Here is a 7,477-nt window from a genome sequence, read left to right on the forward strand (position 1 = left end):
TTCCTTCCTCTTTTTCTTTATATTGTTTCTTTAGTGATATCATGTCACGTGTTGAAATTGGGTGTGGTGAGTTGCAGTGTGGTGGAATTGGGTGTGGGAGTTACGGTGTTATGAATTCAGTTGTGGTGGTCTTAAGAGGTGTGGTGAATTTAGTTGTGGTGAGTTGTGGTGTGGTGAATTAAGGTGTGGTGAGTTAAGGTGTGGTGAGAAAGTTGGGGTGTGGTGAATTAAGGTGTGGTAGATTAAGGTGTGGTGAGTTAAGATGTGGTGAGGAAGTTGGGGTGTGGTGAGTTAAGGTGTGGTGAATTAAAGTGTGGTGGATTTAGGTGTGGTGAATTTAGGTGTGGTGAATTTAGGTGTGGGGAGTGAAGTAGTGGTGGATTTAGGTGTGGGGAGTTAAGGTGTGGTGAATTACTGTGTAGCGAACTCAGGTGGAGTAAGTTTTTAAGCGGAGGTGAGATGAGTTGAGGTGAGTTAAGTTAAGTTAAGGGGTTAAGTTAAGATAAGTTATCTTTATCCTTATCTTCATATTCATCTTCATATTCTTCCTCGTCTTGGTCTTCATCTTCATCTTCTTCTTCATCTTTATCCTTTCCTTTATCCTGATCTAAATATGTCCATTCTTTTCTTCATTTACATATTCACCCCCACCATTGTTATTAGGTTAGGTATTTAAATTTTCCTTCCTCTTTGTCTTTATGTTTAGGTTTCTTTACTTTTATTTTAATTTCTGTATTTATCCCTTTCTTCTTTTCCATACTCAACTTTACCTTCTTCCTTTTTTGAGTCTAATCTATTCATGTACATACATACATACATCTTATTCCTAAACTGCTGCTTAGCACGTTTCTTTAATTCACTATCAATATTAAAGCATACATTTAGGAGGCATTTCCGCCCCAACCATGTACATGTATGGCATTGGTATTGGTGTGACTTTTGAATTGATTTTTTCGCTCTATTTTAAACTAATTTGAAATTTTAAAAATTGCCTGCACATCAGCATCAAAATACCTTTCTAATGATATATAATTGTTTATACCTTAGAAGTACAGTTTAGCCGTAAAAGGGGTGTAAAGGAAACATGATTGCCTATTTATCAAGGAATGAGACCGAAACCCAAACCGAAACCGTAACCGTTTAAAACCGTTTCGTTTTTCAAAACCGAAACCGAAACCGTAACTGTTATCTTGACCTGAAAAGGAACGATTCCGAAACCATTTCAATCACAGGTTTCAATCGGTTTCCAGAAATTTACAAAAATAATAAATAAAAATTTCTTTGAAATAAATGATTTATTTAACCAAAATCAGCAACATTTTGCTAAAATTCTTGTTAAGTAGTAAATAAGTATGGCAAGGTAACTTTTCGCAAAAATCTGCTGATGACTTTGTTGTTGTGAATCGATAATCGATTAATTATGTTTAAGTAGTTTCTTTCCCGTACGCAATGCGAGATCTGGCGGGTGCCCAAAATAGCCCAGAAATCATGCCTGTACTCAACAAAATGGGTAATAGAGAGCGAAAATTCGAGCGTATTCGATCGTAAGTGTATTCTTCTTCCTGCCCGAAACAGCCCGAAATTTTCTCCGAGTAAAAATGGATAAAGTGTCAAAGGGCATATCAGCTGTATTGTGTTTACATGTTGCCTGCATTTACTTGGTGCTTTTAAGGAAAAGTTGATGCCTGTTGATTTATTTTCAATCTATGTACTTAAAATCAAATTTGTGAAACCAAAATTCAATTTCCAAGTGTTTGCATTTAATACCATGTTCTGACCGACAACCAAAACATTTTTCCTTCGTTTTCTTTTCATTTACAACCTTTAACTTTCATTCTTATTTTGCTTTGGCCAGGCAATTAACAATAAATCCGATGTGGCGTATTAAAGATGATAAAATATGACTTCCACTTCGATAAACAATCGAAAAAAACTAGTGAAGACGCCGATTGGAATGAGTGGAAAGTGAGTTTTCAAGTAGTTTTCAGCGAAAACTGGTTTTCGTTTAACAGATTTTATATGGACGAAAACACAAGTTTTAGGTCGAAAACCAGTTTTAGCAACGAAAACATGTTTCCGATGTCGGTCAGAACATAGTATAAGTGACAAAAACAAGAACAACGTGAATCAGCTGTTTCTCGACTTGTGGGCACAAAATGTGGGTTTTTGCGTTTCCGTACTTCTGAACTTTGTTCCATTTTTGAAAGAAAATGTTTCTCTTATACTCTAATTACCAAATCCGGTCCGGATTGTTAGGAAAAGAACCTAGTGTTGATATTATCAGTGAACTGTGATTTTCGATTTTCTTTCCTCAACGTTTAAGACATTGTGATTTAAATAATATCAACAAAATTTCTGTGAAAAACCGAAACCGGAACGAAACCGAAACCAAAACCGAAATAAATTTTGAAGAACGAAACCAAAACCGAAACCGAAACACTTGGCAAAACCGAAACCCAAACCGGAACGTTATTTTGAATCGGTTTCATTCCTTGCTATTTATATAATTGATGACAGAGAACACACAGTATACGTCGCATGAATATGCGGATATTCACCTAATTTAACAATTCAAAACGAAGAGCATTTGCGGGAAAAAATAAATGGAGCTGCTGCTGAGATGGCCCAATTGAGTTTAAGATCTCTAAAAGCGTCTTCTTAAAAGGTGCCGAGCTTGTATTAGAGTAGAAGGTCGCCAATTTGAGCATATTTTATCAATAAATGAATAAATTTTTCTTCAAACAACTCATGTATATTTTATTTCACGTGAACCCCTCCTTCACAAAAAATATTGATAGATATAGCCCTTGTTATAGACTCTAGTCCGAATTCCGGTAAGTAACATAAAATAATGTCAGGAGCAGGTAATAATGTACCTTTGTACTATTTAGCATGTCATTGGTCGGTAACAAGTGCAACTTAAATCTAATTCTATTAAATACATTCTAGCGTGTCTCAGTCCTTTGCCCACAAAAGCGGCTATAACTTTTTTTCTTTTCGAACCAGTAAGAGTGGCACCTTTCTGAAATCTTTATTAAATGAGCAATTTTTTTATGTAATGTAAAGTTATAGCTCAGTACAATTTTTTTTTCACCAGAGATAGTCAAAGTTGGGGAAGAAAATATCAAAAAGTTAAAAATCTCAAAATAGTCCTAATTTTATGATGAATCCTTAAAATATTTTAACTACATTGCATTCGAGTATGGAGAAGCAACTTTCTGGAAGTATTGTACAAAAAAAAATTTACTAAGTATAGCCAGGTTTGTAGATGCAGTTAAAGAAAATACATGAACAGGCAGGATTTTTTTTTAAATTCAAAAAAATGTAAATATTTCAAAATCGGTGACACTTTTACCTGAAAACTTTTTGTTTATCGGGGAGCTCACTCCCCCACCTACCTTCCCCTAAAGTTTGGCACGTTACTTCTGGGACACCCTGTATATATTACAAAAATTTCATACATATATTAATTAGGTCATCAAAATTATCGATATATATATATATATCGTATACTTCAGTAAAAAACGCTGCCTAGTAAGGGTCATCAGATGATATTAATTTAGCTCACGTAAGTTTTCAAATTAATTCTCTTGCAATTGAATCAACCAACTTTTTCAAATTTAAATTTAGCTTTGAATTCTGCAGGATGTCTCAATGTTATTTTACCTAAATATTTTCATTTTCAGTTTAGAAAATATTGACAATTTTGAGTCAAAAAGGTCACGAAATGACTTTAATGTAACAAAAGGTTTAGGCTTTCATCCATCACGTGTACGTATACAAGCAAGAGCGTAACGATGAGAACGCGTCGGCATGCAAAATGAATTAGGCACACTAACACATTCTCACTTTTAGCGATCGCTTGTTTGTGGTAGTGCCCACCTCTGATCATGATGCAACGATTACATGACGACGAAACCTTCGCACACGTCGTGATATTTCAATTCATTTGGTGTCTAAATATTCGCTTATTTTTGCGTTTTTGGTTGATATTTTCGGAAAATTTTTACAAAAACCTGCAATTGAAAAATCATGAACTGTGCTGCAATCATTCTAGACATAATTTTTCATTAATCTCTCTTCTTTTCCTGAAATGTGTTTTGTGTACGCACGCAGAGACTTTTACAACTTCGTCATATTTGATAGTTAAAACTCGTAGATTTATTGAATTGTATTACAATTATCCACTTTTTAATAATTTCTACAGAGTGTATGCACGAAATACTTATTTTTGTGTAATTTTAATGCAAATATTAACTTTTTCATTAATTTTTGCCCCTAAAATGTGAACAAACAATGCGTGCATAACGATTAACAAACGACAGTGTCGTACTTATCCCTTTTTGCATCTTCTACGATTTGCCGATAACTAGCCGATAACGACAAGTGTGCAGACCTTATTTGAAATGCATGTGCTCGGCTCAAAATTGCAGAAGAGATGATAACGCAACTATGAGTGCACGACAACTGTGCAGATAGCCATAATAAGGCAATAACATAATTCATTTCGCTGTGATGTAGCAGCACCTGGGTTCAAACGCTGTTCAAAGAAACATCGCAAAAATATAGAAAAAAAGTTTTTTCTTAACAACGGTCGTCCCTCGGCAGGCAATGGCAAACCTCCGAGTGTATTTCTGCCATGAAAAACAGCTTGTCATTAAAATACAATCACCGTTCGGAGTCGGCGGAAAACTGTACGTCCCTCCTCTTTGCGTGACAACATCAAGGCGCACGCCACAAATCGGAGGAGAAGCTCGGCCAAACACTTACATATGTGTAAGCGCCAATCTATTATTATTATTATAATTCATTTCGTCGCCTGTGTAAAAGTTTGTCGTATGTTAATTTCGGCTGGTTTTAGGAAATCGGGATTGAAGTTTGGAATGCACTTTCTAAAACACGCGAGGATAGATTTTCTCCAAAGTTTCGGAGAATGTTGCTAGTTCACAAAAATCTTTAATTGTTTAATTTTTATTGTTTGTTGTTAATTAGTTTTGAGTTTATGAAGGATTTTATTTAGTAAAATTTTGTCCAAAGCGTCATTTGTCCACAATTTGGGAGCCACTTTGTGTGTAATGATATTAGTTTTAAGTAAGATCAAATGTAAACCGGATATTATGTTGTAATGATATTACCCTTAAGTAAGATCAGATTTAAACCGGTTATTACGTTAGTGGTATGTTTAATAGTCCTGGCAAAGTTGAATAGAAAAAAAGGAGAAGAAAGCGAACAGAGCGAGAGCTAGACTCGGCCATTTTGTCAAAACGCCGCTCGAGAGATTTTACATACGTGTTAAGAAAAATTAGTATCGGCTAAAATACTAGCCATCCGCTGAATAAATAAACCAGAATTATATCTCAGGTCGGGTAAAAACCACCGCCAATAATTTAACACAACAATTTTTGACAAATATCGTCATCTAAGTCGCGAGGTCCTTCAGAGCTAATTGAGGGCCGCCGGCATACACTTTGCACCCGACGCCTCAATGCAGCCCTAAGAACCCTATATAATGAAAGTAACATCGGCGAATTGGAAGAACTCGCCAGTAGTGAAATGGTGAAGCCAGCTCCTACCACCACCGCTGCACCCTCGGCCGCCGCTGCCACCACCGCTGCGCCTACCGCTGTCATAACTGTTACACCTACCGCTGCACCAACCGCTACCATTACTGTTGCCTCCTTTGCCGCCAACACCGCTGCCAACATCGCTCCCCCTACGTCTGCTGACACTGAAGCCAACACAACCTCCATTTACACCTGGGCAAATAGCGATATACATAACCCAGTCGCAAATGCTGCCGTAACCCCCGCAGCCCTCCCGGCACACACAATACCCAGCAGCATACCTGTCGCGATGAGAAGGACCCTCCTCCATTGCTACGCACTAACGCTGTAAGCATGGAACTCAATCAGCTAGAAAATGAAATTAAGATCTTACAATTGCGGCGCGAGTTAGCTCAGCTACAGCAAGAAGCACACCCATCGGCCTATCGACGTATAAATTTCGAGGAACTCGAGGCTGCCGTACCCAAGTTTAGCGGCGACAGTCATTACGATATAGACAGGTGGCTGGGGCAGTTCGAAGATTACGTCGAAGTAAGCGAGTATGGTGAGCGGGACAAATGCCTCGCACTACGACGGTGCCTGGTGGGAACAGCAAAAGAGTATGTTAATAATATCGGTCAAATGGGATTTACCCACTTGCAAGATCCCTGTGCAAGATGTTCCGTCGAACTGTCCATCGACAAGAAATATATCGCCAATTACGGGTCCGCCAGCTGAAACCGACCGAAAGTTGCATAAGCTATGTTGTAGCCATGCAATCAATCGCTTCAAAAACTGGCATTGCCGAGGAAGAATTGGTGGATATCATAATAGACGGCATCCCAGACACCAGCAACAACATCAGCATTCTGTATGGTGCAACATCAATCGAAGATCTCATCCACCAAATTGACCGCTATGAACACCGCCGTATGAAGGCTATCCCAAGACAAGCCGGTGCTACCTTGCACCCGAAGCTGAAGCCCGCGCCTACCCCTACCTCGGCCACATCAGCCGAGCTGTCATCTGTGAGGTGTTTCAACTGCTCCAGGTTTGGGCACTACCAAAGCTCGTGCCCGGGCCGTTAAGACCACCAGACTCCTGCTTCAACTGCCACCAGATGGGCCATCAACACAAGGAGTGCCCTAGGAAAAAAAGAGTAGCTTGCACCGCATCCATCTTAACAGACTCACCTTGAAATGACGACCTGCTACAGTCTAAACAATGGGCAAGTGTGGCTTTCAGCAAACCTAATCGAATCAGACCCGCGAGTTTTACAAAAATGTTCTCTATCTTTGATTCCGGTAGTCCGATTAGTCTGGTGCAACGTTCGAAAACACCATCAACCCTCCCGCTGCCACCAGATGCAATCCCAACCAAATTTATTGGAGTTGGCAGAGCTAGGCTCCTTTCATATGATACCCATCTATGTGCGGTGAAATTCCGAGGCAAAATCAAATCAGTCCCTTTGATGGTGGTGCCAGACGACACATTAGTAAATTCAATAATCCTCGGACGGGACTTTATGCATAAATTCAATATACACCTCGTACAACTTAAAGAAAATAATGGAGTTTTGATAAATTAAAATGTATATCTAAAGTGCAACAATGAATTAAATAGCACTCAAAATAATGTAAGATCTGAAGTTCAAACTAAAAGAAATAATGAATTATTTTTTAATGAAAATGTAAATCTGAGACGCAACAATGAATTAAATAGCACTCAAAATAATGCAATATCTGGAGTTTCTGATTCGATTGAGGTTAAATTAGCTTCTAGTGATGGGGGTGGGAAAATAAAAATAATCGACGGTGGGGCCTCTACTGGAAACAAATCCCATATTGCCAGGGTTATAAGCGAATTATGTGCCATCGATGAAACGATTTTTTCAGTCTAATATAGATATTTCGGATGATCTAGACCCCGATAGC

Source organism: Rhagoletis pomonella, unplaced genomic scaffold (genome assembly GCF_013731165.1).
Source record: "Rhagoletis pomonella isolate Grant_MI unplaced genomic scaffold, Rhpom_1.0 Rhpom_scaffold_00005, whole genome shotgun sequence".
Taxonomy (NCBI): domain Eukaryota; kingdom Metazoa; phylum Arthropoda; class Insecta; order Diptera; family Tephritidae; genus Rhagoletis; species Rhagoletis pomonella.